The sequence below is a fragment of the Hemicordylus capensis genome, chromosome 5 (genome assembly GCF_027244095.1).
Source record: "Hemicordylus capensis ecotype Gifberg chromosome 5, rHemCap1.1.pri, whole genome shotgun sequence".
NCBI classification, from domain to species: domain Eukaryota; kingdom Metazoa; phylum Chordata; class Lepidosauria; order Squamata; family Cordylidae; genus Hemicordylus; species Hemicordylus capensis.
The window spans coordinates 65967983-65994839 of NC_069661.1; the positions used below are offsets into that span (position 1 = coordinate 65967983).

The 26857-nt window shown below is 43.8% G+C and overlaps 1 long non-coding RNA gene and 1 other non-coding gene across 2 annotated transcripts in view; one reads left to right on the forward strand and one right to left on the reverse strand.

Moving 5' to 3' along the window:
- Positions 1 to 3694: 3694 nt before the first annotated feature.
- Positions 3695 to 26857, reverse strand: part of LOC128327908 (uncharacterized) — a 65290-nt gene continuing 42127 nt past the window's right edge. Inside the window, exon 3 of the long non-coding RNA XR_008308871.1 lies at positions 3695 to 3823. This is a non-coding gene — a long non-coding RNA (uncharacterized LOC128327908). The remainder of the gene's footprint in view (positions 3824 to 26857) is intronic.
- LOC128328603 (small nucleolar RNA SNORA13) lies at positions 8276 to 8405 on the forward strand. Its single transcript, XR_008309328.1, has one exon. It is a non-coding gene; the product is annotated as a small nucleolar RNA SNORA13 (small nucleolar RNA).

Genomic DNA, 26857 nt, shown 5'->3' on the forward strand with positions numbered 1-26857 from the left:
AGCTTGGAGGAGCATACAAGGCACCCAGACAGATTGTGCAGACATCAGTTTCCCAAAAACAATCTACCTGAAGTTGTCCAAGCATGTTGTGCCGTGTGTGTGTGTCCACTTTTCTTAATGAGAATGGTCTTCCAACATTACTGCCCATTGAAGAAATGTCTAACCATTACCACATAAAAAAGAAAGCCAAGAAGGGGCTATTTCCTCCATTGACACCATCCAATTGCATCTCTCTCTCTCTCTCTCTCTCTCTCTCTCTCTCTCTCTCTCTCTCTCTCTCTCTCTCGTATGATACGCAACACTTAACATGGTAAAAGGCACATTTTCATAATGCTCTGTTGCAACTACAAATTACAAATAGTTGGGACATTTTGCCCAAATCCACTCTTCCCCAAGTCCCCCATTTTGAGCTGGAAAATTCTATAAAGAACTTTTGGCATAGCCCTAATAATGAATCCTCAGTTATCCTTGTTTTTATTCAGAGTACTGTGAAATTTGAATTTTATAACAGAGCAGTTCACCCAATCATTTGAATCTAGGTTTAATGTGGGTTGCCGTCATGAGCATGATTGTGTGAACCAATGCCAAGGTGGGAATCTCAGATTCATCTTGGGCCATAAACCACTTTGGCATGGATTCACATTAAACCTAGATTCTAACAATTGTGTGAACCAGGCTCAGAAGAATCTTAAGGACTGGATGAAACCAAGTCAAATAGGTGCTTTTAAACTACTTACTGAGGCTATTTTCACGATGGGGAAAAACTAAAACTAAAGAAGCCCAGTCCGTTTCCCCCCATCATGAGAACCAGCGGGCAAGCCTGATGGTTCTCTGGTAGCTAGCCCGCCAAAGTAGCCCTCCCCTTAGCCCAGGTTAGCTGAACGAGAGCTCTGCTAACCCAGGTTTTCTGATCATGTGCCGCCACGGTGCAGCTCTGACCCATGGCGATACACGAGGAGACCTCCGCCAGGAGGCTGAAAACAGCCTCCCAGGTTCAGAGGTCTCTCCAGGATGCCCTTTGTGCTCATACAGGGCATCTTGGAACATCCGGGGGCCACATGGCCCCCAATCCCCGCCATCCCTGTCAGCTCGATGACAGCTAGTATGTGACAACTAGTGATGACGGCTCTGTGATGGCTAGCTCTGAGTCATGTGGGCGGCCAAAACAGCTGCCCAGCTACAAGTGACTACTCATCTGTGGAGAGAGTGGGCTTAGCCTGCAGAACCCCCTCCGGCGCTTAACACCGATTGTGTGAAGCGCCTCACTAATGTTTTTGTTCCTTGGATAGAAATGTATTGCAGTGCTGAATTTCAACTGTCTCTTTCCCCCCCTTTATATCCTTTTTGCTTTAATTTCCACAAAAAAATTGCTTTGAATCTGCGCACACTCTTTTAACGCTTTGCATTTACTGCTGCGACATGTACAGTGTAGGAACAAGGGCTTGTTAACCATAAGCATCCCTCCTGCTGGCAAGCAGCCTGTGGCAGCATTTCCAACAGATGTTTCTGCTTTATAGATCAATAGAAACTTTACAGGAGGAGCTCTTGCCTTGTCCAGAATAGAAACAAATGCCAGCATCGAGGTCCAGTGACATTCACTAGGACATAAGGAGTTTGATCAGAGAAGCCATCCTGCATTATTTATTTCTGTACAGAGCAGGCAGTTGGCGAGAAGACCTGCCAGGTCTTTTCCAATTCTACAATTCTATGATTCTGACTACTACTAATGAACAATAGAGTGATATTAAAATGGATATATTTTAAAGATGCATTTAGGGATTATCTCTGCTTCTTTGTATCTATACCTGTCAACATTTCATAGAAGAAAATGGGACACATTTATTACAACCTGATTCTCATATGAAGCATGACTTCTAAGTGTGCCCTTGCATATTGCTAAAGGCTGACTAAAGCACACAAGCAGGCACTCATTTACTCCAATAACTTGTTTTAAATGCCAAGTAGGTGTTTGTTCTTTAGGCTAAAGATGTGCTAGAAAAAGTCATTGACCACAAGTTATCAAGCGTGAAGCGGCCATCAGCATGTGAAATGACAGGATGTGCACTGTGTGGTGCCTTAATGTTCATGTCATGTAAAATGTAAAAAATAAAATGTCAATGCATGTGCATGGCAATGTGCTAGAGACAAGATGCATCCATTCCTTATTCAGAGGCTGAACTTCTAGAGACCCTAGGGAAGACTGAGCCCTAAAGATACCTCCAGCAATGCCCACCAGCAACATTTTAAAAATGTTGTCCTTCCTCCCAAAGGCAAATCAGGGGAAAAATAAGGGCAGTGATTGATTAAGTTCAGAGTTGAGAAAATTTGAGAATTAGACGAAGACACTGACTTTGTCTAATTACCTGACCATGAAAGTTCATGCTGAAATAAACGTGTTCGTCTTTAATGGGCAACAAGATTCTTTGTTGGTTTTTCTTCTGTATTCGTTGATTTTGGCCCTAGTCTTTGTTGATAGCTTTCTAGGCCTGGTGGCCACCAAAGAAGGAAAGAGAAAAATATGTTCTAAGTGATGAACACTAACAAAGTAGAAAACAGATGATGCATTTTCACAGCTCCTAAAAATATTTTGCAAGGAAAAAGCAACAGCAAAGATTGAGCTATGCAACATCTAAGGAATTCTGGGTAAATATCCATTCTGCTAAACTTTGGCAGTAAAAATGCTTATTCCAATTGTCAAAACTAGTGTCAGGCTCAGGAGGTCCAGATTCTATAACTTGAAATATCAGATGTGCTGTTTCAGTGCTTCCTTTCCAGTCCATGCATTCCTGCTTCATACTGGCACAGTTCCGTGCCTGTTCATGAGGTGCGCATGAAAACACACACACACTCTCTCTCTCAGGCTATGGCATCTAAACTGCTGATTGCCATACTCTTAGAAGTGGGTAGAATAAGAGATAGGTGCGACCTACCTTTCATCAGGTCATTTTGTGCCTTTGTTCTGTTCTACAATTCCACATCAGAAGCACAAGAAGCTGCTGTCTAGACAGGGGATATGGACACAGTTCAGGTAAGCTGCTACAGTGTTGGTGGAAGTTGCTCAGTAGAATACATGCTTTGCATGCGTAACATTTTGGGCAAAAGTATCATATGCCCTGTTAAAGAGGTAATAGGCTGGATAACGTTTGGCAAGTAACTACAGGACCAACGTTGACAATAAGAACAGACAGTATTCAATTCCATTTAATTACTTTAATTATTATTATTTAATTCATTCAATAACTTTTATATTTCTTCCTCTGCTAAGGAAGAGCTTACAGATAAAACAGATACAAACACCCAAAATAAAATGTCAGAATATAATAACTGCAAATATTTAAAACAGCAAGCATCATTTTAAATAACAGAGAGCAAAAACCACTCAGTGCAATTGCTGTTTTAAAATCCAAAGTCTTGGCTAGCTTGTGGAAACTTGTCAAGGGAGCTAGCTGGATGCACAATTCTGGAGGGAGAGTTCGTAAGAGAGGGAAGCCACCACAGACCTGGCTTGTGATTTAACTTCCTTCATTTATACACCAGTGATGGAAGAAACCATCAGGAAGGCCTTGACTGCAGGCTGAAGGGTCTGTGAAGGAATATGGCCCGTAGGCCTGTCTCAGTTTAAGATTATTATTGATTGATTTAAAATATTTATATCCCGTCCCTCAAGAGTAATACTGCTTGGGGTGACTCACAATAACAGATAGCCTGAAGTGCCCTGTGTGACAGATTCCATCATATTTTAGGATTGGTAGATTACTGGATAGCATTCCAACTCTGCCTCTGCTAAGGCATCTGGTCAATGGAGCCTCAGACAGATTTGCACCTGGAACAGAAAAAAAGCAGGGAGGGGGGGACACTGCTCAACTGGGTTGCTCTTTTATTGACATTACAGCATGTCAGCTTTCTATTCAATAGCTTTAGAAAGGGCTTAAGATTTTTTGGCCTTGATCTTTAGCTCTACCATTAATTAGGATAATTTAAAGTTCACACTTGTCTCCCAGAGGGATTTTTTTTGGTGCAATATGATGTTTAAAATTATTTATTTTGATTGGAAATATTTGGAAACTTTCCTCTTCATTGGTTTTTAAAAGGTGTGATTGTTTTATTGATGTTGAGACGTTGATTAATAAAATTCCAAAAGCATTAGCAAAATTGAGTAAACTCCAGCCTTTTTATGATTGTGTGTGTGTGAGAGAGAGAGAGAAAGAGAGAGAAAATGAATGTAATAAAAAGATCCCAGCAGCTCTGTTAAATTGTATGCTTAGCAGTCTCCTTCTTGATAGCTTTACCAGATGTTTTATAATGCTAGACACAAGACCATTTGCCTTTTTCTCTTTCTCAGGAGAGAAGAAAGAAGCTTTGGCTCCGACACAGAAATCTCCAGCTTGCAACTCTGTTACTCAGGAACACTACAGAATATCCTCCAGTTTCTGAGAAATCTGGATTATTCATGGACACTTGCTTCTTTCTCTGTTATCTTGGTTGACAATGCCTCAAACATTTTCAGCCTGAGCCTCTTCATGTTGCAAGTAACTCCCACTTTATTCAATGGACTTACCTCTGAGATCCGTTTCCATTTGTCACCAGTTCCATTGATGGCTACACAGAATTGGGCCTTCACAATAGCAACTCCTGAGCTCTGGAACAGACTCCTTACTGAGATGCGGGGTTTGGCTTCTTTAAGAAGGTCTTTAAAAAATATCTTTTTATCCAGGCATTGGGAGGTGTATAATCTATCATTTTAATTGTTTATAGAATGTTTTAATTGTTGTTTAATTTTTGTTGTTGTTCATTGCCTAGAGACTGGTTGTTTGAGGTGGTATAAAATATAATAAATAAGTTTGCTTAGGACTGCAGCCTTAGTTTTAATTAAGGCAGAAACTGTTAATTTATTTCCCCATAAAGGCTGGCCCAAGCATTATTCTAATATTATTATTCTAATAATAATGCTGGCCCAAGTATTATTCTAATATTTGTCCCAAACACCTCCCATTCAGAAAGCCTTTCTCTTACATAGACAGCCAGCATGAGCCTTAACCTCAGGCAGACCAGTCTAAACAAACATCAAGGCATGTGATAAAACTTTTCCTAGACTGTACCACTTCATGCTGCAGGTGTGTGATGTGGGGGGGATGGCTGCATGCTGGAATGTTCTCCATGGAAACCAATCCATGCACATTGACAACTAGTTTGTAAAACGGAAGTCTAGAAGACCTTGAGGCTCTACACACGATCCATGTGTAGAGCCTGGGAGAGTTATGTGGTGGGAGTGGGCTTAGTCCTCTCTCCCCGCAGATGAGCAGCCACTCGTTGCTGGGTGGCCTGATTGGCCGCCCACACGACTACTGGCTCCATCACGGAATCGGTAGGGGCTGCAAGGATCAGGGGTTGCTCGGCCCCTGGAGGCTCATTTTACCCTCTCGGCAGGGGTCTCCTTGCAAGTCACTGTAGTGCAGAGCCGCACCGTGGAGACTCACGATCGGGAAAATGGGGTTAGCAGAGTGCTTGCTTCACTAACCCCATTTAAGGGGAGGGCTTCTTTGGTGGACTAGCTGCCAGAGAACTGCCAGGCTCACCCGCAAGCCCGGTGCTTCTCACATTGGCTGGGCTCTGGTTTTCTCCCCTCGTGAGAATAGCCTCCTTCTCTTTGGCACTTAGTTTTTAAATTGCAAGAAGTTTCTTTAGGGATTGTTTCAAACTTTCAACCCCCCATCTGCAATCTGAAGTGATACAATCACATGCAGTTGTTATGTGATCTGCCTTGTGGACTGCCACTCCAGAGAACGAGTCTGTTTAGTTGGAGGTGCAATTCATATAAGTACCTCTATACTTAGATGCACTGTGAAAAACAGACCTGACAAAATGGAGAATAAATAAACCTTGAACAAGGGGGACACCTTAAAGAAAGGCTAGAGCTGGGCCATGAAGTGAACACAGAGCTCGTCTACTTGCTGTGCAGGACCTTCAGGGAAAAGTGTGGTAGGGAATATTTTCACCCCCTTTGGATCTTCATACAATAAGACTCACATGGAACATACATATGGAAAACCAAGAGAGGAGAGCTGGTCTTGTGGTAACAAGCATGACTTGTCCCAATAGCTAAGCAGGGTCTGCCCTGGTTGCATCTGAATGGGAGACTTGATGTGTGAGCACTGCAAGATATTCCCCTAAGAGGATGAAGCCGCTCTGGGAAAAGCAGAAGGTTTCAATTTCCCTCCGTGGCTTCTGCAAGATAGGGCTGAGAGAGATTCCTGCCTGCAATCTTGGAGAGCCGCTGCCATTTCTGTGAAGACAATACTGAGCTAGATAGACCAATGGTCTGACTCAGTATATGGCAGTTTCCTATGTTCCTAAACCCAGGCAGATTTTTGTATGAGTAAAGACAAGTTCTTGAGGAATACACGACACAAATTGTACTATAGCAAAGAAAGACATTTCTGTGGGTTTTTCAAGGAGAGGAAGTGATCCACTCAAGTTAAGATTACTTTTACCATTCTTCCTGAAACTGAAAGAAAACAAACAAAATTGTTAGCATATCCATATCAAATGTTGAAGGTGAAGTTAAAGACATGGTTGTTTTACAGTGCTGGAAACGTTTTCTAGTCCTGGAAGCACTTACAAATCTAAACATGTTTGAGATGCAGACAGCTTAGAATTAACACAATTCCAAGTTAGATGCCACTGGAGGTTCACTTACAAACTGGCCAGATTTCTCACTGTGCCATCTTTATAATACAAATATGCCATTTGAATAGAGCCAGACCTTAAGAGTGAAGATGGCAGGGGCTCAGCTATAATTGGACAGGATGGGACAGGACGAGAGCTGGTCTTGTGGTAGCAAATATGACTTGTCCCCTTACCTAAGCAGGGTCTGCCCTGGTTACATATGAATGGGAGACTACATGTTGGATATTCCCCTCAGAGAATATTCCCCTCAGGGGACAGAGTTGCTCTGAGAAGAGCAGAAGGTTTCAGGTTCCCTCTCTGGCATCTCCAAGATAGGGCTGAGAGAGATTCCTGCCTGCAACCTTGGAGAAGCCGTTGCCAGTCTGTGTAGACAATACTGAGCTAGATATGGCAGCTTCCTATGTCCTTATGTAAATACGAATACGACAAATATTTATATACCACTTTTCAACAAAAGTTCCCAAAGCACTGTACAAACAAACAAACAAACAAGTGTGGCTCCCTGTCCCCAAAGGGCTCACAATCTAAAAAACAAAAACCAGACACCAGCAACAGCCACTGGAGGGATGCAGTGCTGGGGATAGAGAGAGTCAGTTGTCTTCCCCCGCTCAGTAAACAGAATAATTTTAAAAGGTGCCTCTTTGCTCATTTAGTAGGGGACTGGTTCCCTGAGGGAAGGGCCCCCGCTGGCTGGGTGATAGCTCGCTCTTTGCTCTCCCTCTCCCTCTCCCACCTCCCCGACTCACTGGCATGCTTCTGGCTCCTGACCAGAGGACTCATTTTGGCTTCAAGCAAAAGGAATCCTCTCCTGGAGGGAAGGGGAAGGAATGCCAGGCAGAATCCCTTATAGTTCTTCTGCAAAAATGACATGTGCAGGGTGGGGGGGAGTAGTAGTTTAGGAGACATCCCAGCTGTCAAAATCCATGTGACCTGGCCCATGTTTTATTTCCTAGTTTCAGCATGAGCTTTTGTGGATTAGCACTCCCCTTCATCAGCTGCATGTGGTGCAGTGGATTCTAGTCCACAAATGTTTATGATGAATATGTTGGTTTGAAGGAGTGACAAATTCTTTAGGGCAAAGGAGAGAACTCGCCACAGAGTAGTATTGAGTAGCCTTCATATTGTTTCTCTGTAGAAACAGCCATGTGTTAGGCAGACTGCCACTTGAGAAGTTGCACAGGGCAACTTCTATAGCTTCCTTTTCTGGGAAGCAGAGTTTTAGGGAGATGTGCTGTGACTCTTAGGTTTGCTAAGCTACACACAGCTCTCCCTTCCAGGATTAAATGGTAGCTATCTGCACCTTGGGGAAATAACTGGGTTATTTTAATGGAAAATATCACTTGACATTGAGCAATTAGCACCCCATTGGAAGGACTGATTCATTATATTGCTGTGTTTTTGGTTTTTTTTCAGATGTAGACACAATCTACCCATGGTCTTGGACAACAAACATTTAAAATATCAGGTGTATCGTTATGAAAGCTCATGAGCAGTGTGTCTTCTCAAGTACATACACTACTGTGTCTGACACTCTACATAGAATATCACATATTCAATATGTTACAACTCTGCATTGATTCATGTTCTTGCCCTTTGTGTTACCCATTCATTATTTTCTCCAGCGAATGTGATGTCAGAAAAGGCATATAATAACTCTAGCTGACCTGTATTCGAGAGCTAGTGATTAGGCCTTTCTTGGTCCTTCAGCTAGAACATGCCCTAGGTAGAAAAATGTGTGATCCCCTGCCTGAAGCTACCCACACACCCAATTCAATATGTATAATCTGAATTGGAAGTTAGCCCCGTTCTTCTCTTCCGATTCTTGCCTTAAAACTTCAGGCATAGAATATCCTGTATCTGCACTTGGGGTTTGTAGCTTTTGTACCATGGCTCGATGAAGGGCTTCATATCATGTATTTGAAAACATCCAAAAGAACTTCCAGAGTCATCTTGGGCAACTTGCTCTATTGCCAGGTTCTTAAGTGTTTTACAAGGCATCTATCTCTGTAGTCAAATGGACCGCAGTTCCCTAAGAGGTGCTAGTTTTTAAAGCAGACTCATCAAACTGCACCCTTGTCTGACATCAGAGTATCTGAGTGCAAAACTGTTCAAGCTAATTGTAAGTCTGGAGTGTTGTGCTACTGAATGGAACAATGCTTGAGTGTGCGCACAACATTTGCACAAATGTGGTATGCCAATGATCTCTTGGGGGACCCCATGATCACCCACACAGTGAGTCTGCAAAAACAAGATGGCTCAGACAGCCGCAGTCTATTCACCTGCACCTAGCATTTATTTTGCCAGAGTTTGTATTGCTTTCTGTTCTCTTCATTTGGGCAGGCCTTCCAATTTCCGAAGGAAGTCTTCTTCCCCTTTAAAGCTTCCTTGACTTTATTTGTTAGCTATGCTGGCAAGTGATGGGGACTTGTTCACTGGCCCAGGGTGGTGGGGTTTGCTCATCACTTGACCCCATTTTGATCAATAAAGTTATACAAAATGGCCTCCATCCGATTATCCCGCCTGCGCAGTCAGACCTTTGAGATATCTGAAACCTGTTCCTATTGGTATAGGGTAATTTAGCGTATTCATAGAAGGGTCACACGCCCACCTTTGGGACATGCCCAGACATATTCTAGGGTGGGGTGGAAGGTTGGGGGGGCAGATTTCCAGGGTGCGGGCATACCCCTGGTTTCAACCATTTCCTATTATATAAACCCCTCCTCTGACCATTTTCTGTGATGTAAGGACCTCCTCTGACCATTTCTGGTGACGTAAGGACCTTCAGACAGCTCCCATGACATTGGCACCCCATATGGTCACCATGACATCATTCCTCAGCCATGTGCTCCTGTTTGTACACAAAAGCACATGAATGTTGACAGCGGGTATGTCTCCTAAACTCCTGGGGGTGGGGTGGAATAAAAAGGCAAGGGTGGCTGGGTGGCAGTGGCTCATTTTCACTTCTTGTCCCAGGGTCCACTCCACCATTGCTATGCCCCTGGAAGATAAAGCAGAATTGAACTGAATTCTCAGGGAGCAGAATTGACTGAGGGCAAGAAGGCCATACATTCTGAACACTGGGTAAAAGCCACAAGAGGTGATATAACCAAATTTAATAGTGGCAACATAATTTACAGACTATATATTGAACTATATAGCAATGTTTCTGAAGTATATCAGAAGGTTTGAAGTCACTATATGACTTTCTAAGATATTCTGTTTATAACTCTTTTAAAGAGCAATCAATGCATGAAACTTTGAAATTTGTATATATGTGTGTGTGTGTGTGTAAAATATTTTAACGTATTCAGAAAGTGATGATCAGCAGGGGAAATAGAACTGTTTCAACCTTTCCAAAGAATGAAAGCAGACCTATTTAGAAAAACAACACCATTTTAATGATCACATATTTTCCTCTGGTTTTTTTGGGTTGTGTAGCCCAGAGCACAGCTGGCTCAAAGCATGTAACCACTCCTCAATTGGTGCAAATTGCACCGATCCATTAAAACCAATGGTCTCTGCTTTAATAGATCTGTACTACTAGCTTACATCAGCGGACAGCCAGGTCAGTTTTATTTATTGTCAATTCCCAGGGAGAAATTCCAAGAATAGTCTTACACCATTATGTTTGGGGAAAGCATGGTTGCATGAGTGAAGAATTCATAGTATTCTGTTGTTAGACCTGATCCATACAACAAGGCAAAACTCAGAGCTCAAAAACTTATTAGCAAGGTAAATGGTCAAGTAGAAGGCTGTAGTCAAACCTATTTACTAGGGGTGTGTATGAATCAGATTTTGTGGTTCATTTTGAGTTTGAAACGAATTGCAAAATCCTTGGATCGATTCTTCAAAACAGTGGCCATTGCCAGCTGTTTGATGAATCACCTCAAAAAGATTTTGGTGATTTGAATGATTTTGCCATAGGGAACAACGGGGAACTTTAAACATTGTCTCCCATGGATAGGTCCTAGGGAGACCAAAGTGGGTTGGTGGTAAGACATGATGGATACTAACGAACTCCCAATCCACTAAAAAAATTGGGCAAGTGGGGAATTTTTTTTTTTTAATCTTTCCTCAAACCTTGGGAAATGTTAAAAAAAAATTCAATAACCCACTTGCAGAGTGTACATGACAAGTTTTGCATTGCAGTTTGCAGTTTGCATTCCTGCCTTGCAAAACACTGCAGATTAGAAGCACACAGTAAAATGAATCTGTCCCTCCCAACACAGAATGCCCCCCAAAGAATCACTGACCAAGAATCCACTGCCAGCCATAGCACCTGCACTTCAGTAACAGCATTGGCACAAGTTGCTCTCTCACACACAATTACGACTTTGTCCTTACTTTCCAGCATTGCAACAGCTGCCAGAGCAGCACCCTTAGCAGCAAGCATAGCCATAAGCTCAACTACAGCAAAGTCTTCTGCCGTGTTTTGACTGAGCACACCTTGCAATGCAGAATGCAGATTACAGAGCAGAACAGAGTAGTGAGTGAAGCACAAGTTAGTCCAGTGGAGCTCGTCTCTAAGCAATCATTCAGAAAATATCAGAGAGAGAGAGAGAGAGAGAGAGAGAGAGAGAGAGAGAGAGAGCACTCAGCTGTCCATTTTCCTCCACAACACTGGCTCACAAACAAAGCCAACCACAACTCAAGGAAGGCAGGCACACAAAGTTCTGTCTTTATCAATCTGAGATCCAGCAAAACCAGATAGTTATAGCAGCAATAGCACAGCAAATTATACTCAGGGCTGATAAAAGGAAACCACAAAATCAAGGGCCAATGGTCTGGCAATAAACAAAGCTTAATCTAGACTCTTTCTTTGAGAAGAACTCTTCTTTCTTCTCTTCTTCTCCAGCATACATCCCTGCTTGCCTGTGTCTGGATAACACCATGGCCTCAGATTGGTGCTGGGACAGATTTGTGTTGGGCCCCAGCCTGACACATGGGTCAGGGCCAGTGGTCCCTCTAAAAGGGATTCCCAGGTATTGTTGACTACAACTCCCAGAACCCCCAGCTCAAATGGCTTTTGCTTAGAGATTCTGGGAATCCCTGTTAGAGGGAACACTGGTCAGGGCACCAGTCCATCATCTCATCATTGACCATGGTGATGGCATGTGTGCATGTCTGAGTGTGGCAGCATCATCAATGGGCAGACTGTGACACATCTGGGTTTGGGGCTGGCCACTCCACGTCCAACTCAGGATAGCCCAACAGGGAGGTTGGCCTTCAGGAAGATCAGTCACTCCACCAAGTCAGCATCCATGTGTGCATAATGTGGCATCACCACACACCCAACCACGGAGAACACCCTCTTGCTCTGGATGCTGGTTGGCGGGCAACCTCTGGGGTTTCCCCCTGCCAACAGGGATTGGGGCGGTTGATGAAGAGAGTGATCTGGCTGAGCTAGCAGCCAAAACCTCCTCCTCTGCATCCACAGGAACAGCTTCCTCCCTGATGGGGAGGACCGCTTCCCTACTTCTACCTCAGCTGCCACATGAGGCTGCACTGCAGGAGCAGGCTCCTTCGGAAAGGAGAGACTACGCATAACCTCATCAGTGGGGACGACTTGGGGAGTAGGCCCTTCTAGCTGCTAACTACCATGGCCAGCAGCATCACCCCTCCCTCTGCCTGTCAGTCTTCTCCTGGCTCTGCCTTACACCCTTCTGGGTGTAACTCTGATTGGGGGAGATAGTCAGCCCTAACTCTGATGGGGGAGATAGAAGAAGCTCCTTTAAGGCAGGTATTTTTAAAAGGGTTAGGGTGGTCCATTTATACTGTGTGTGCCACACACATTGCTGTCTATAGCACTGTAGTGCAAACAAAGAAACTAGAAACATTAAATCCCCCCAAACAAAGAAGCAGGCTTTATGGGGTCAGTTTTTTGGAGGGAGTAAACAACAATGGGGTAATTCAGAGGGAAAGGAAAGGGCAGGGGATTACTGTGGTCTTAACCCAACCCGCCTTCCTGTCCTACAGTCCTACTATAACCTAATCCCCCTTTCCCCAAATTCGGCACTATTTCAAGAATTCTATATTCTATAATCTGACTGGGGGGGCTCGATCTTTCGTCTTCTGACATCCGGTGTCTTCAGTCTTCTGTCATCTTTGGCTGAAATCTGCCAGGTGTTGTTCTCAGAGGCACCCTTGGGCTGAGCAGATGTTGGGACTCAACAACTTGGTGTGTGGGGGGAGGCAGGTGGGCACCAGTCAAGTTCCCACCCACCCAGAACATTAAAACAAAACAAAAATTCTGGAAAAGAAGGGGAACAGAGAGAGCCTGGGAGGCTGGGCACCAGACAGAACACACCAACCTGCAAAAACAAACAAACAAAAATGAATCCAGTCACGCAGCAGTAGTGAAAGTGCAGCTTGGGGCACCAAAAGGGGAAAAAAATCAGCACAGCACCCCAGTTATTAAAGCTACTGGGGGCTGGATACAAGCAAGGAGAAGAAGAAAATCCAAAGAAGAAGAAAACAGCAGCACCCAGTTCTGAAAGCACTGAAACTCTGCCGGATCCTCAGCCTGCTTTTGGAGGGACTTGGATTTTCCACTGGGCTGATTACCTCATATTGCTTTAGGGTTTTGAAAGCGTATTGGGCAACATTGGGAACTTCTTCAGGCAGGACCCTGCTCAGCACCATAACCTTACAGAGCACCTTCTTCGGTATGATCCCCATCACTCGTTGAGGTCATCTGGAGAGGTCCGTCTCCAGTTACCACCGGTACGTCTAGTGGCGACTCGGAACCGGGCCTTTTCTGTAGCTGCTCCTGGTCTATGGAATGCACTCCCGGCAGATATCCGCAGTTTAGGCTCGCTGTCGACCTTTAAGAGAGCCCCCAAAACTTACTTGTTTGGCCTGGCCTTCCACAGTTTGTAAAGTGTTGTTGTTTTTTAAAAAGTATTTTAATTGGTTTTAAATGGTTTTAATTGTTTTTGAATTGTTCTTATATTGTTTTTAGCACTGTGTTTTGAATTGTGTGTTTTTGTCTTTTTAAAAGTTGTTGTGCCTCTGGATGGGCCGGTTTGTTAAATAAACAAACAAACAAACAAACACATACAAACAAACAAACATACATACATACATAAATGACTTTAAATCCCCAGGAATGTCTAGCAACACACTATTTCAAGCCTCTTGGACAATCAGGAAAGCAGTGCTTAACGTTTTAATAGGCTTAGAGTTAACTCTGGAGTCTACAGACATCTGCTTGCATCCCTTATTTATGACTGCTTCTTTTTCAGTTGGTTTAGCAAATTATACTTCAGAGAATTCTCTGGGTTTTTGGCAGCCCAGGACTGCTTTCACAAATGATCTGTGCTTTTGCCAACTCTATAGGTCACCTCTCCCCCACTTCCCTCCCCAATCTACCATGACACCTTTGGGAGACCTTGTCAAATAGTTAATTTGGAGCTTTTTCTTTGGAATGTTCTTTTATCACACACCTTTTCTGTGCCAAGACCTTTTACAGACTCTAGTAAGAATAACGTGCCATATGCTAACATGATTACTTGTTAAATCTCTTTTAAAATCAAAGTATATTCCAAATGGTATAGTGCAGGACTAAATAAACCTAGAAACCCTTCAAGAAAACACCACCAAGGATGCATTGGTCCTAAGGGATTAACAGAATCTTCCCTGTTATAAATTCCTTTTGTTTGTCTTTCTCCTCTTGGGTTGGTTTACTCATTTATTTATTAAGGAATTCTATTTTGCCTGTTTTCCAGTGAAATTCAAGATGGCTAACAACAAAGTTCAGAAATCTTTATTTTAAATAATAAGAGCCTTAAAAATTACAGTAAAACAGAGGCAGAATTAAAATGCAAATCAAAGAACCAACTCCGTGGTTGACAAAGTGTGCAACACTGCATGCATGGAAGTTATGCAAATGCAAAAAATTGTGCAAATGATACACAAGAGTAAGGACATTATTTCCAGTGGGCCTACTCTTGTGCATCAGCATTTGTGCAACTTGAGTGCATGCAACATCATGAAGCTGACATACCATTGCACAGAAAGTCAGCCAACGGAAGCATAAAACCTTACTATCAAGCCTCCTTTGTTGGACAGCTGGGAGCCTGGTGCTGCCCTTCCCCACCCTTCATTTGCTGGACAGACCAACTTAGCCCAGCACAGTTCTGCTGCCTTATTGGGATCTTCGCTTCCCTCAAGTGCCGACGTTTACCACCTACAGGCACTGACTGACCACATCAGCCCTACTTCCTTTATTAGAGGAAGGACTCTAGAGGCTATTTAAGGGAAGGGCTGCGGCAGGCGGCATAGCCGATTGCACGGCCGGCCGCTAAAGGGGGGTGGCCATTGGTGATGGCCTTTGATGTAGGGCTGAGGGTTGGGCTGCAATCTATTCAGTTTGGCTGGAGGAGTTACAGCAGTAAGTGTGCCAGCTTTGTTACTGAGATTGGGTAATGTGTTTGGGTTTGCCTGGAGATGGGGAGACGGTGGGGGGCCCTTCATTGACTGTGGGATAGCTATTCTGGTGGTGGTGGGGAATAGAAGAAGTAATGTTGGCAGGTCAGCAGGCTGTTCCAGGGGAAGGATAGTCAGCAATGTAATAGCTGTCTCCCCTTCCAGCTGTCCTGCCAGCTCTTTGACCTTGTGGAGCATTGCCAGCAACCCACATAGCCTTACCTTGCTCCTCTGCAATGCCAGGTCAGTCCAAAATAAGCCAGAGCTCCTTCTAGATTTGATTATGGATGAAAGCGCCAACCGGGTATGTATTACTGAGACTTGGTTGGGGGAAGCTAGTGGTCCAGTTTGGTCCCAGCTTCTCCCTCCAGGATATTCTGTAGAGGAGCAGGTGAGGGGACGTAGGCGGGGAGGTGGAGTGGCTGTGGTCTGTAAGGATGACATTTCCTTTACCAGGGTCCCTGTTAGGGTATCAGATCATATTAAATGTGTGTACTTAAGTTTGGGAGCCAGGGATAGATTGGGACTTTTTATTTATTTGTTTGTTTGTTTCTTTATTACATTTATAAACCGCCCCATCCAGAGGCCCTGGGTGGTGTACAATAACTTTTTTAAAAAACATAAAACCTACAATTAAAACAATGCTAAAACAATATAAAAACAATTCAAAAATGATTAAAACTATTTAAAACCAATTAAAATACTTTAAAAAACAACAACACTTTATAAGCCTTGGAAGGCCAGGCCAAATAAATAGGTTTTTAGGGCTCTCTTAAAGGCCGACAGTGAGCCTAAACTGCAGATATCTACTGGGAGTGCATTCCACAGTCCAGGAGCAGCTACAGAAAAGGCCCGGTTCTGAGTTGCCACCAGACGTACCCTAAATGTTGTTAACATCCAGAAAACAGTGATACATCTGTTGTTAACCTCCAGACTTGACTTCTGTAATGCACTCTTCGTTGGGCTGCCTTTGTATGTAGTCCAGAAACTTCAGTTTGTTCAGAATGCGTCAGCCAGGCTGGTCTCTGGGTCATCTCAGAGAGACCACATTACTCCTTTGCTGATGGAGTTACACTGGCTGCCGATAGGTTTCCGGGCAAAATACAAAGTGCTAGTTATAAAGCCCTAAACAGCTTAGGTCCTGGGTATTTAAGAGAGTGTCTTCTTCGCTACAAACCCCACTGCTCATTGAGGTCATCTGAGGAGGTCCGTCTCATTACCGCCAACTCGTTTGGTGGTCACACAGAGACGGGCCTTCTCGGTTGCTGCCACAAGATTGTGGAATGTGCTCCCTGCAGATCCTCCCCATCTCTGGCAATTTTTTTTTTTTTAAATTGAAAACCCATTTTTTTGCCCAAGCTTTCTCAGGTTTTTAAAAAATAAATATTGTTTGTTTAATTTTACAGTTTTTAAATTATCGTATTGTTTTAACTTTTATATGTGTTTTAATTGTTGTTAGCCACCCAGAGACATAAGTTAGGGTGGGTTATAAATTTGATTGATTGATTGATTGATTGATTGATTGATTGATTAAATAAATAAATAAATAAATAATAAAAAATGTCCTGAACAACAGAGGAAGTGGGGTGGGGGTTGTGGGGCAGGTCAGAAAAGTTTGAAGAAACCATACATTTTTCAGTGTGCTTGAAAGCCAACAGAGTAGGTGCTAATCATAGCTCTACTGGCAGAGAGTTCCAGAGGGTTAGTCACTGAAAAGGCCCACTCTTATGTCACCATCAGTCCAATTCCAGAAAAATCAGTGTTATCTACATATGAAACATACTGAGTAATAAATAGCTTGGTATTCTTAGGAATCTGGAGGATGGAGCTTAATTTTTTGGTTACTAGCGTCCAGAAGGCAATGGGATGCCCAAGAGAACTTCTACTACTAGGTCTACTAGGTCCACTAGGGAGGGCAGATCTACTAGGTCTAGAGGTCTACTAGGGGATCTACTAGGTCTAGAGGTCTACTAGGTTTACAGATCTAGAGGTCTACTAGGTCTACTAGGGAGGGCAGATTTCCATGAGAGTACATGGTCCTTGGCCCCAAGCTGTACAGAGCTTTAAATGTAATAGCCAGTTGTTTGAATCACACCCAGAACAAACTGCCACCCAATGCAGCTGAAATCATCATTGTGTGGCATGTTCTAAGCACCTGACTCAATTCAGGATGCTCGCAGCTCCATTTTGTACAAGCTGATGTTTCCAGATGGTGTCCAGGGGCAGCCCACTGCAAAGAGTCCATTGCAGTAATCAGGCGACAAAGGCATGGATCACCTTGACCAGCTCTGCTTGAGCCAGGAAGAGATGGTGCTGGTTCACTAGCCAAAGCTGTGCAAAGGTTCTCTGGGACCAAGAGCAGCTCCAAAGGGGGAGCAAGGAGGCAAGCCACAGCTGCTACTTGGGCATCCTGGGGCAAAGCTGGGTCCAGGAGCACTCCCAAGCTGTAAAGGGTGTTAGCCGCTATAATCAAAAACCCATCCCAGCCAAGTGACCCAGAAGGACACCAATGGACAATGGTATTGAAAACTGCTAAGAAGTCCAGCAGAACCAACAGGAACACACTCCGCCTGCCTAGCTCCAAATGAAGGAGAGCAAATTATATAGCAGATGGTGTTGATGGCAGTTTAACCTGAGAATCTGGATAATAATGGATCCAGGTACCACTGATTACTCACATCTGTTAGAGGGGGAAAATGCTTGCATTATGTTTACAGTGATGAACAGGAAGCACCATGACTATTAGTTGAACAATGAAAATCCACCCTCTTGATCCCTAAACATATTGAACTATTACTTAGAACATATGTATCATAGGAAGCTGCCTTATACTGAGTCAGACCATTGGTCCATCAAGCACAGTATTGTCTACACTGACTGCCAGCGGCTCTCTTCAGTTTCTGGCAGGAGTCTTTCCCAACCCTAGATAATGCTAACTGACATACTGCACAAAGGTACATCAGCCCAGTAATATTGCATGTATGCAAGTTACACAAATCGCACAAACACAAAAATTGTGCATGACACACAAGAGCAAACCCTTGGAAATAATGGACTTACTCTTGTGTGACATCATTTGCGCAATTTTTGTGTTTGCACAATTTGAGTAATTTGCACAACTTGTGAACATGCAGTGTTACTGGGCTGACTTATCAGCCCCTGCTTTTATTCCCCCCAGAGTATTTCAGACCAAAAATCAACAGGGTCATGATTCCAAATTATAATTAAATTGATACAGGGTTCTGCAATCTGTGCATGCAGGAAAGGGAATGACAGCCCAAAGTTTAAAGTCTTCTCAGACAAATACTGAATTCCTCAGCTAAACAACGAGGCACGTTGTGTAAGGAAGGAAGTGGTAGGAGATAGATTCCATCCCAACTTTCTGTTCTTTGGGGAATTCATTGCCTTTTGATTCCCCCCCCCCAATGTTTTGTTGACTGTTTGAATGACTGAGTTTATTAAATTAGATTCTCTTCCTAGAGTAAGCCTTATTTTCTGCCCAATCATAAATTTCATGGATTCCATGAAATACTGCTGTTGAAATTTGCTTTGCAGCTCCATGAAATTTGTCCTTCCACCTGCATTTGCATGGACTTCATAATTCTTTCTAAAGAAGCTTTAAAGGAATTCCCTCTTCCCTCTTAAGTGTTCTCATATGTTGACAAGGTGGATGGGATCTTCACTTCTGCCAGCATGAAGGGCATGGTATTGTTTGAGGGCAGCCTTCATAAAGTGTGAGGTTCATTAATTAGTCCGCTGCCAAATTGTGTCTCTTTTTGTTAATGAGAGGCATTTGGAGGGCAACACCTGGTCCCATGTCTGAAAATGTAGTAACTGAAGTGTTAAAAATCATACTGCATAGTAATAACCAGATGTTGATTTTAATAATATTTTACTAAGGGGCTAAAATGATATTTAATCACACAGGGAAATATTCAGGGCTGAGACAGTTTACAGCTGAGAAATGTTGCTGAGGATATTTAGCTGCTAGCCACACAGCTCAATCTTATGAGTCAATTCATTGGCAAATAAGGGCCCTTGAGAACATGTACTTGCCATGTCAGAGGCTGCAGTTTTTCTTAGGCATGGTGCTCAGCATGTGCCACCAACAAGGAGTCTACAGACTTCCATTTCAGCCACAAGTCAAGTCTTAGTTTGTAAGTGGAATCCCCTCTTACTTCACACCTATGTTTGCATGAATGCTGCCATATACTGCTCCAGCACTACAACATCCACCATCCCCATCCACATGGGCCAGGCCATTGTGGCTGGTGATGGAGAAGTTGTATTCCAGTTACATTTAAGGATCTAGGGTTGGGAACCTCCTGTACTGCTCAATAAAAAAATAACCCCCTGTGGATTCTGACATGGTAGATACTTGTCTAGGGGTTCCCAGCCTGTGGATCTCCAGATGTTGCTGAACTACAACTCCCATCATCCCCAGCCACATTTCATTGGTGGGCATTTATATTTACAGGTTGGGAACCCCTGTACTAGTTTGAAGCCAGTGACAGAGTCATCATCATCAGCAAGGGGGTGGCTAGGGGAGAGGGAGCCCGTGTTTGCCCCTCTCCCCAGCGGCTCATTTGAGTGAGGGAGATAATGAAGAAAATAGGGAGGGGTGGAGCTGGGGCCCCTCATGAGCTGGAGGCCCCAGGTTTTTTGAACCCATACACTCAATTATAGCTACACCCTGATCACCACCACTTTTTTTCTTATCATACTGTCCAACTGATAGGCCATCCCATACAATTAAAAACAGAACATAACTAATGGCATGTCCCACTCCTTTGTCTCTAACACACACAGGAGGCACTCACTATGACTAGTCCTAGGGTCTCCCGCAGTAGCATATAATAGCATCATAATGGCATAATTATGTTGTGAGTATCCCTTTTCTTCCTCCATATCAGCTGTGGCTCCTGACATGGATAGGTAGACCCTCCCATGCTATGTCACGTGGCAAGAGCTTGTCAGGGAAGGCTAAACAACTTGTGATGGGGGTGTTGCTTGTGGTCACGTTCCCATCACAACTGTTAACTCCTGCTAAAGAGGCATATATTCAGCAGCCATTTCCTATGGCTATTGTGTGCCAAAGTTGTTGTGTGAGTAGGATCTCCTGCAATAGCTTGGGAGGATCCCACTTATATGTGTATGTCTTGAAGGTGCCACAGTACTCTTTATTGTTTCCTTCTGGTAATTATTAGTTGATTTGCTTAGGGTAACATTGGGACTTTGTGGAAAATTCACTTCGCAGCTTTGGGTACCAAAGGAGGGATAACAGGAGTTCTATTTCAGTTAAACTTAAAGCACTAAAACCACTGGAATAGTTATTTATCTTTCAGAAGATTTTATAATTGCAGAAAATACTGACCATCTGTAATATATAAGAAATAGTTCATGTACTGAAATTCTAAATGACATTATATTATGTTTTTTTCCTTTTAAAATTTCCTTTCCTGTAAGCTTGTGAGATCACTCGGCATTCCTTGCGTGTGTCCATGTATGTTTCCATCCATGTGTGTGTGTGTCCCCCACAAGAACTTGGCAATGCCTGGACCAATATGAACCAGATTGGGTACAGTTGTAGAAACACATAGGGACACCTCAACAGCATAGTTTGTGATGGTGTAATCCACCCCAATTTAAGATGGCAGATGCATGAACATTTGAGGCGCAAGTGGGCTAACCAATGTGTGGGCTGTCTAACCAATTTGAACCAAAATTGGTACAGTTGTAGTGAGTGATACACAGGGACATCTCAGTGGCATAGTTTGTGATGATTTTATACACCTCAATTCAAGATAGCAGACATGAAAACATTTGAGGCACAAGTGGGCTAACTTGTGAACTGCTCAGGCAATTTGGACCAAATTTAGTCCAGTTGTAGGGGTAGTGAAAGGAAAGTAGGCAGATTAGTTCTTACTAGAACAACTTGTCCTTAATGAATTCTGTAGGTCCCACCTCATTTGATCCTGCTTCCTGAAGGGAAGAAGGCATGTGTATGTGTCCATGTGTCTGTATGTGTCTCAGTGGCATTTGGTCTGAGTCAGGGATGTGTGTAACATTTATTTTCAGTTTTTCACCTTATATGTTACTTTGGCTTGTATAAGTGTACTTATATTTCCGCTGCCACCAATTATATGATGAAGCCTCTGTAACTCTGTTGGTTTCTTTACCCTGATAACATGGCTTTGCAGACATGAGAAGGGTTTGTCACAGAAATCACTCAGTCAGATGTACTTCAAAACAAAACAAAAAGCATATTTATTAAAAGATGTTATCTGACATTTCTTTATTTAACTACTGATTAGTAGGGCTGAAATCTTGCTTGGTAACAAAGTTTATGATGTGAACTTCTGTTAATGGAGCTGCTCCCAGGGGAATTGGCAGAAACCCCTGAGTACATTTTAGGCTTGTTGTGGGGAATTAGTTAGTTTAAAAGGAGTGGTCCCACTGCGGAATAAATTTGTTCAAAGCTTCGCTCACAGAAAGAACTGAACAGAGAGGTTAAAATTCAAAAATAGAATAAGGTTTATTTGAGGGTGGGGTTTTTTAGAGGTACAGGCAGAGGCGCTCTAACCTCTGGACCTTGGGGATCCTGTCCAGTCCTCCAAGGCCTGGGGGGGCCTCCAAATGTCTGGGGCTGGGGGCCTCCAGAGGCTACCCCACACCCACCCCGCCAAACCTCCACTTTTTTAAAATCATTACCGCAGCCGAGGGGTGGCTGCGGGGGAGAGTGGAGCAGTCCTTCTCCCCTCTCCCCTCCCCTAGCAACAGCAGGTGCCAGAGCAATGCTAGGCCCGTCCGTTCAGGTCAGCATCTTCTTCTGTGATGTCACCTGTGATGTCACCCATGATGTCACAGGCTTGCAGCAATCTCTTAACTGTGCAGGGGTGCCTTACAGTTGGAAGAAGATGCTGGCCCAAATGGATGAGCCCAGCACCTCTCTGGCTCCTGCTGCTGGGGGAGGGGGGAGAGAGAAGAGAAGGATTGCTCCACTCCCCCGCCCATGCAGCCATCCCTCGGTCACAGTAATTATTTTTTAAAAACCCAGAGGTTTGGTGACAGGCCCCCCAAAGGAGGTTTGGGGGGGCTGGGGGGGTGTTTCGCACTGAGGGGGCCTTGCAGCTCAGTAGTCCAGGCACCTAAATTACCTCGGTGTGCCCTTGGATACAGGAAGAGACAATAAGAGCAACAACATTTACTAATAAAACTAGCAAGACTAAGAGATGAACAGGATTATGTTACATCTCACAAGGAGGCAATTTGGCTTGAGTTTCCGAATTAAGTTCATTCAAGACCTGTGAGAGAATGAGGCTTTGGTATGAAAAGAGAGAGTGAGAGGTTTGGGAGCAGGGGTTAACTACTACCCCAATCTTTCTGGTGGGGTGCTATAAAACCCTTGTAGCTTGGTTGTTACAGGGGGACTTCTCTCCTCCAAGCAAGGTAGGAAGGCAGAAATGGGAATGGGAGTCCAGGGACCAAGCAGAGGTCCAGGAGCCGGGGCAGGGGGGAGATCAGAATCTCACAGCCAAGAGTGCTGTGCAGACCGGGTGAGGGAAAAGGGCCGGTCTGTAAGTGACAAATGGAACAAGAGCGAGAGTCAAGGCAAGGCAAGATGGAGGTGCCAATGTCAAGACGTAGTGAAAAGCAGCTGGTGGATCCAAGGAAGAAACACTTGGAGCTTTTCCAGACAGCAGGCCTTGCCGTGGGTTTTCTGTGAGGCTTTACTGCAACTTTTCTTTACTGCAAATTCGAAGTTGCCCCCAAAACCCGACGCAAAAAGTGGATTTTTTAACCCTGTATATAAATCAGGCGACACTCTAATGTGGGATGAAAAACTGGAATTGTGTGTGAAGTGCTCCCTGATAGCTCGCAGGGACTTCAGGGTAAATTTGGCCAATATGTGGATGTACACCTCCATTACGGAGGATATGCGAACTAAAAGCCGGGTGTGAAAAACCTCACAGTGAATCTGGGGTAGAGACACACTGATTGATTGTACCTTGGTCACTTATAGGAAAAATCTTGCCCAAAGGCATTATGCTGATCGCACTTTTAGAAGGTGGACAGTGGAGACAAAGGACAGGACAAAGCATTGTCCTATTCAATTTGCTGGGTGTGCTTCCTTTCAGTACAAAGGCTGAAAAGATCTAAAATACCCATGTAGGGTGAAATGCAATGGGTGCATCAGGGTTTATTTTGTGTCTTTTTAGAATACCTGGGAGTGACTAAAATGTAAACAAGCTAGCTTTCCATGCCCTGAGTCAACCGTTAATATGCTTGTTAGTAGAGAAGATGACTTCATGAGGAGATGACAATCATGTCTACTTTGACATTCCTCACCTGAAAGTAATCAAGGAGGTGAGCACAAGGAGATTCTCATGCAGTCTCGAAATCTTGATCTGAGAGCTACCATCCCAGGCTACACACCAAGTGAGATACCCTATGAGTTAGCTCCTGTGATCCAAAAATGGAGAATTCACGATCGTGTGGTATGTGAGCAGCAAAATGTGAGAACTGCCAGCCAGTAGCCCCAAACTAGGTATAGAGGTGCACTTGGTGGATCCCAAACAGGCTCTCTTGGTAACGCTTCTCACAGCACTATTTACGTAACACACAATATATAAGGCTTTTCACCTTTGGACCCAGTTCCTTCCCAGAACTGTACTTCACAGCCCAGTCTTTATTACAGACTTAATAATCCAATCCTTTAATTTTTGACTGTCTTCTACTTTGAGTTTCAGAACAATTCTTCTTTGAGACTGTTCCTATCTAGACTCAAATCCCCACTCTAATTGAACCTTACTTCAACTTCTATCACTCTCTAACTCCCTCTTATGATTGACAGCTCTAAAGAGTTCTATGCCAATTTGCATAAACGTAGCCCTGCACTATTTCATCAGTGTCCCCCTCTAAGAATTTTTGCATTTACTGTCCAATACGGACTAAATTTACAGCACACTGAAAGGGTACCTAGATGACTCCAATGGGGATTTCTTGCTAGATTGCCATCGTGCTTCACGATGGTAGCCATTGAAAGGTCAGGTAATTCCCCTATGCAATTTCTGTGTTGATAGTCAGATACAAACCAAATTAATAGTACACAGAATGGGGTCCTGGGAACCCCAATGAGGATATTTATTGCCAATCTGCAATGTTGTTTCAAGATGTCAGTTACTCAAGGTATAGACAACACCCTTTTGTAACCTATGTGCTGACAGTCAGATTCAAACCAAATTCACAGCACATCAGAGGGGTGAGATTATCATGTTAAAAACATTAGGAAGTAGTCTCCATCTGTCCTATGTAGAGCTACTTGTTTTTCATAGCTTATGATGTCGTCACATAGAGAAACATCTTTCCAACATGAGACCAGTCACACAGCTTTCCCAGGAAGAACAGTTGTGCAGAAAACTAACAGGAGTTTTCATGACTGCGACATCATTTTAACAGTGAAACAGAACACTTTAGAAGCCTGGAGAGGAACAATCTATTTAGAAACATTGAATGAGATGTCCAAGACCTAAAAACCAATAAAAAGGGAGGGAAATATAAAATGTTAGTCAACAACTGTGGCTTGATACATCCTGCCCCAGCTTGGCTTTGATTTCCCCAAAAGCAGCTGGCAAAGAGAAAAGACCGACAAACAATGTAGCAATGTATTGCACTCATGCCAAAACTTAAATGCAGAAGAAATACTCCCAAAGAACATGTACTGAATTATCTGTAAAGATACTAGAAAGATTGAGCTTCATTATCAACTGTCTAAAAGGTTGAATGATCTTAAACTGTAATGCAACACAGAGCTACTACATGGTTCATGTATTAAAAATACAAACATCTTTATTAAAGAAGTTGATTCTGTTTAGAATAGAATGAAACCAAACAAATCTTTGCTTCCTTTTGTAATGCATGTGGGAGTTTGATGCTGGTTGTTTCATCAAGAGCCTCGTAAACAAATGTTTTATTTCTATGCTCTGATCTTCCCTGTCTGGTTTGAAATGGCTCTCATCTGCTGTGATACATGAGGAAAGGGAAGGAGAGCTAATCTTGTGGTAATGAGCATGAATTATCCTCTTTGCTAAGCAGGGCCCACCCTGGTTAGCATTTGGATAGGTGCCACCGTGGCTTGCATTTGAATTTGCATTTGAGAACACTGTCTGCTATAACGTGCTCCCCTTAGGGGATGGAGCCTAACTCAGTGCTAGAGCATCTGCTTGCATGCAGAAGGTCCAAGGTTCAATCCCTGGCATCTTCAGGCAGGACTAGGAGGGTTTCTCTCCCCTGAACCCTTGGAGAGCTGCTGCGAGTCAATATAGACAATACTGAGCTAAACAGACCAATGGGTTGACTCAGTGAGTCTACTCCCACGATCACTAGAAAGCGGGCTAAGGGAGCCTAGCCCACTTTCTAGTGATTGTCAGAACCACCAGGCTCATGGGCGAGCCCGGTGGTTCTACGGCTGCTAGCCCGCCTAATTCCCCCTCCCCTTAATTGAGGTTAACGGAGCGAGTGCTCCGTTAACCTTGTTTTTTTAATTGTGTGGCAACACAAGAGTAGACCCCCGACCAGGAGGCAACAATACTCCTCCTGGCCTTGGGGGTCACTCCAGAATGCCCCACACACTGGAGCAGCCCCCAATCCCTGCAGCCCCCACTGGCTTCATGACGGAGCCGGTAGTCATGTGGGCAGCCAATCCAGCCACCCAGGGCTGCGTGACTGATCATCTGCAGGGAGAGTGGGCTAAACCTGCTCTCCCTGCCGAACCCTCCCAGGCTCACACCACTCGTGTGTAGAGCCTCAGTACAAGGCAGCTTTCTATGTTCTTATGAGCAAGGTTTGTTGGGTGGAGAAAATGCATGGAATCAATGGAACAGATAAGCTGATCATTGGGTAACTAGATATATATTTTTGCTTTCTGGTTATATATGAAATATGGTGGTAAACATGGACGCTATGAGGTCAAATATTATAGGTTTCCTAAACAAAAATGCACTGTACATATAAGTATGAAATATTGTAGAAAACCATGCGTTCAGTCACATGCACACACACTGAAATAGATCTATAAGTATGATAATTCCAAGCAACAGTGTATATATAGTTTTCATACTGTGTAACATGTACAGCAGACACTTCATTGCAGAGATGGCCCCATATGGGGTCAGTTAGGCTGAACTCAGTGTGATTTTGAACACTATGAGGCTATTCACATGATGGAGGAAAAGCGGGCTAAAGGAGCCCAGCCCGGTTTTCCTCCATCTCGAGAACCACTTGTCAAGCCTGGTGGTTCAAAGGCAGCTAGCCCACCAAAGCAGCCCTCCCCTTAAATGAGGTTAGTGGAGCGAGTGCTCTGTCACCCAGTTTCTTTGATTGTGAATCTCTGTGGCACGGTTCCATGCCGTGGTGACTCATGAGGAGACCCTCGATCAGGAGGCCTCGATCAGGATTATTTTGATCTGCCTGTTCTGGATGGGGTCACACTTCCCCAGAAGGAACAGGTACGCAGTCTAGGGGTGCTTCCTGATCCAAGTTTCTCCTTGGTGTCCCAGGGTGAGGCAGTGGCCAGAAGTGCCTTCTATCAGCTTCGGCTGATACGCCAGCTGCGTCTGTTTCTTGAGATAGACGGCCTCAAAACAGTGGTACATCTGCTGGTAACCTCCAAACTGGATTACTGCAATGCGCTCTATGTGAGGCTGCCCTTGTGCATAGTCCGGAAACTACAGTTGGTCCAGAA